Consider the following 5,039-nt stretch of genomic DNA (forward strand, 5'->3'; position numbering starts at 1 on the left):
AGTAGTTGTGGCCGATATGGCTTAGTTGCCCCAGAGAATGCAGGATCTTCCTGGACCAGGGATGGAACCCATGTCTCCTGCCTTGGCAGATGGATTCTTTACCCCTGAGCCACCAGGGAAACCTTGGAGTTACTCTTTTAAGAAGTGAGTCTCAAAAAGAAATAACAGAGCCTCACGGACGGCAGTGGTCATCTAACTCGCATTCATCTCTCTAATAATAATCGCTGGTATTTACTGAGTGCTCGCTGTGTACCACACAATAATATGCATTTTAAATTCATTATCCAATTTGTTATGTAATTGTACCAAAGATATGTTGGAAATTGATGTTTAAGGTTCCATTTTCAAGTAAAGTGCGTTCACCACCATCTATTAATACTCTGCTTCCATGAGCTCAGCTTCTCTGGCTTAATCCTGTTGTGGAAGGCTTGCAAGACACACATCTCAGCAGGTTATAGTTGAAGGATTTTATTCTAATATATTCTTTTATCATTCACATTTAATATTTTTGTGTATGCCTACTGGTGCTGTTTCTTACTGAAATAAGTCCATTTCTACATAAGTACATCTCATGATATCAACATATTATTTGTGAATTCCACAATTGTGGCTTAAATTATGGATGATACTTTGGAATGAATTAATTTTTTTAAATTTTGTAATCATATTTTTATTTTTTATGCAAAGCCTTCTTCACCTGATCATCATTTTCTCCTTCCCTAGCTGTTTGTTATTTTTATAGTTTTTTACAACTTAACTTGATTTGCTTAAAAATCACATCGTCCAGGTGGTATGTAAAATACTTTCTATTATTTTTAGATAAGAAAAGGGAGAAATGAATTCCCTGGTAGTCCAGCAGTTAGAGCTCCATGCTTCCACCCCAGGGAGCTCAGGTTTGATCCCTGGTGGGAGAACTAAGATCCCACATGCTGCAGGGCAACCAAGCCCACGAGCCACAATTAGAGAAGAGCCGTGTGCTGCAAGGAAGACCCAGCACAGGAAAAATAAAAAATAAAAATGTTCCCTGCACCCCACCACATCCCAACCCTCTAGGCTGATACATGTGTATAGTCATGGCTTATTCACATTGTTGTATGACAGAAACGAACACAACATTGTAAAACAATTATCTTCCAAACAAGAAATTTTTTGAAAAGTAATATCAGCTCCCCCCCCAAAAAAAAATTAGTGGAATGAGTAATGAAGGTATATGGGTCAAAATTCAATTATTTGAAAAAAATAAAAAATACATAAATTTAAATGAAAAAGAAATTTAAAAGTCATGAACTTTGTCTTATCTTCCTGGCTTATGCATTAACTCTTTCCCTTCCCAGTGGTTGGGGGTGGCAATCTCATGAACTAAAACAGAATATATTCAAGAAAGACAAGTATTTGAGAAGAATTGCAGCAAATTTGCAAATATTTATTGGCTTGTGCAGATTCAATAGCTAAATAACTTTATGAATTTTTCCTTTTTCTCTCATGAATACTTTCTAAATGACTCAAGATGCTGTCATTGGTAACTCACATGGAGCCTGGCTGTTTTTAATTATTGGATCAGAATTCAGAAAGGCGAGTAAATTTAGGCAAGTGTTTGTGTATTCATTAAAACTTTCATTTAAAGTTTCAGAATCAATACCAAATGAATATATTAACTCTTTTGCTCTAGGGAGTTTATTTCTATTTTCAATATTGGTGGTGATTGCTTAGCCTCTAAATTATGTCCGACTATTGTGACCTCATGGACTGTAGCCTATCAGGCTGCTCTGTCCATGGGATTCTCCAGGCAAGAATACTGGAGTGGGTTGCCATGCCCTCCTCTAGAGGATCTTCCCGACCCAGGGATTGAACCTGCATCTCCTGCATTGGCAGGCAGATTCTTTACCACTGAGCCACCAGGAAAGTCCATTTTCAAAAATAAATTACAACAAATACTGTGCATTTTTGAGCTGAACAAGGTAACAGAGAATCAAATTTTGATATATTTCTATTAATGAAACAATGTGATGAACTAAAGGGTAAAGTCATCTTTGAAACTGTGTATCAGAGAGGAAATATCTAATTAAATTAACTTTTAACAGAAGTCCCTACAGTAGTGATCTGACATTGATGAAAGTTGTATTAAAACAACAAAGTGCACAAACTGTTTCAAAAGAGAGAAAAAGTTGTAACTGTGCATCTAGGTGTATCTTCCCTGCCTGAAGTTGCAGTGTTTTTCAGAAATGCATGTCTTTACCCCTGTCCCAGAATCTATTTTCAAGTGTGCACAGTTTCAATCATTAATCAGTATGGAATCATAGGAAATAAATCCTTTCTTAGATGCACTCATCTTAACTTAACTCATCTTTCTTAACTCATCCTTAACTCATCATCTTAACACATCCTTGACTTTAGTACATCTAAACATCAACCTTTCACCTTATTGTCATCTACCTTTGGATCCACATATATTCTGATATTTTTTGAGACCAGAAAACCCTAAGGAAGAAGAAAACCCATCCATTGACTGAGTTTTTCATTTTTCCCATGACTTGAGTTTAGTTTCCCTTAGTGACTTTTTCTTCACACCTTTAATATGTTCTGTTTTATCACCAAAAAATGCTGCTTTTCAATGAACTCCAATCTCTTCTTTGAAAACTCTCAGAAATGTTTGGCCTTGTGTGAACAAAAGAACAGAAACCACCTAGAACAAAGCTGAAACTATAATACCTGAATGCTGTTCTCCACAGAGAAAGAAGTGTTTTAGAACAAGGAAATCATAATATAATAAAAATAAGATTGAGAGTCACAGAAGAATCAAGCAATAAAGTAAAAGACACATTTTAGCTCGGGAAAGCAAACATAAGTTGTGGATAATTTGTTTGCGCTCAAATTAGTTGGTGCACTTTCAGGGTGAAATGCAGATTGCTTTGTTTAAAGATCCTTCTTTTTTATCTAGACAGACATCTTGATACTGAATCCAAGTGGAAGATAGCTAAAAGTCACATTATGTGTGCACTCTAATGATGTCATCTCCATAGTTTGAATAATTCTGGGTCTGTGTATTTACATAAAAAGTTTCCCCGGAAATCCAGAACCACAACTAAATTTGCCCAAAATGTCAATAGTGTTGATGGGTAAGAAGCAAAGTCAGGTGAATCAGCTGGAGAACAGAGCTGAAACTATTTTAAAATAAACACCAGTTTAAACTGTTTTGACTATGGCATTTGGTTTGCTTGAGTAAACATGATATTGTTTCATAAGACAATTTAAAACAACATGAAAAAGAAAATAGCCTTCTAAATAAATGGCTTAATGTCCATTTTGTATTACTGAAATGAAAAGGACAAAGATTTAAAAAAGAGAAGAATCAATGAAAACATATTTGTGAGATGCGAGTACCCACTTTTTGTTTAAATACTGTATTGATTGAACATTGGTTCTGATTACTGCATTCAGCCTTTGAAACAGTTCCATCTACAGCACTGAGGCTGACTTTCAATGTAATGTCAGGGCCGAGTCACAAGAATCGGGTGCTGGAATTTTACTAGTAAGGCTTTGTGCTGCCCCATTTCAGCGTGGACCACAGGAGAATGTGGGAGACTTTCAGAGCCTCAGGCAGAATGATCATGGTCGATCTCAGTTGATGTGCTGGTGATAACTCACATTTTAAGATGTTACTTCAGAGGCAGATATTATTGAAAAGAAAAAAAAAGTGATATTTCCCTTGATATGAAATTAGCCCTCAGCCCTCATTACTATGCATAAAATAGACAGCTAATGAGAATATAGTACAGGGGACTCTGCTCAGTGCTCTGCAGTGATTTAAGTGGGAAGGAAACCCAGAAATGAGGGGATTTATGTATACAGATAGCTGATTCACTTTGCTGTATGCTAGAAATGAGCACAACATTGTAAAGCATCTATACCCCATTAAAAAAAGAAATTGATTGCCTACAAGGCACTTGTGTAGGCTCTAGGGTGGCAAGCATTGGATAGCAATCAAAACCTGTCCTCATGCAGCACAAGGTCTAGTGGCGAGAAAGAGAAGATGGGGGATTAACAAATCCATAAACAAAGGAAACCGAAGAGACATATGTCATTAAGTGCTGTGAACAAAACGAGCAGGGAAGTGATTGAGGGAATTTCTGGTGATGATATAGTGTCTGTAAAGATGGCTAAGGGTATCCCTCTAAGAAGGTAACATTTGAACAACAGCCTGAGAGTGAAAGAGCTCCGTATGTGCCAGACACCAGGGGATACTTGTGGAAGCGTGTTCTCAGGAGAAGGAACAGAACCTGCAAAGACCCCAAAGCAGGGGCTCAGCAAGGAAGCCTGTCTGTCTGGAGCCAGGGAGAGAGAGCAGGACCGAGGAGATGCAGGGCTTGCAGGTTATTTATTGTGACGACTGTGGTTCCTGCTCCAAGTGACAGGACAGCTTTGGAGGGGGTGGTAAAGAGAGGCTTTGTCGACTTAGTGTGAACAGCCATTAGATTTATATTTAGCTTCCAATTCTGTCACACCAGGGATTTGTTCTTAAATTTCCAGTATAATATTAAGGCTTCTTAGGTAGTGCAGTGGTAAAGAATCTGCTTGCCAGTGCAAGAGATGCAAGAGACAAGAGTTCGATTCCTGGGTCAGGAAGATGCCCTGGAGAAGAGCATGGCAACCCACTCCAGTATTGTTGCCTGGAGAATCCCATGGACAGAGGAGCCTGGTGGGCTACAGTCCATGGGGTCATAAAGAGTCAGACACGACTGAGCAACTGAGTGTATTGTCAAATAAAGAAAAGCATTAGAAAAAAAAAGAAAAGAAAAGCATTAGAAATGCCCAGGGGTCCAGTGGCAGCCAGAGAATGAGATGTTGACTGTCTCATGAACGTGAAACCATCTTAGGAGATTATACACACTTTCTCTGGTATACAAATCTTTCTATAACCATAATACTCTAAAAAAGGCATTTTCCCATTTTCATATATTTCATGTGTATGTATTTTTTCTGTTGTAAAGAATGTAAGATAGCAATAATGTTGTTCTGGGAAACAAACTCACTCAGAATGA

The sequence above is a fragment of the Giraffa tippelskirchi genome, chromosome 4 (genome assembly GCF_054371585.1).
Source record: "Giraffa tippelskirchi isolate mGirTip1 chromosome 4, T2T-mGirTip1v1.2.pri, whole genome shotgun sequence".
NCBI lineage: Eukaryota > Metazoa > Chordata > Mammalia > Artiodactyla > Giraffidae > Giraffa > Giraffa tippelskirchi.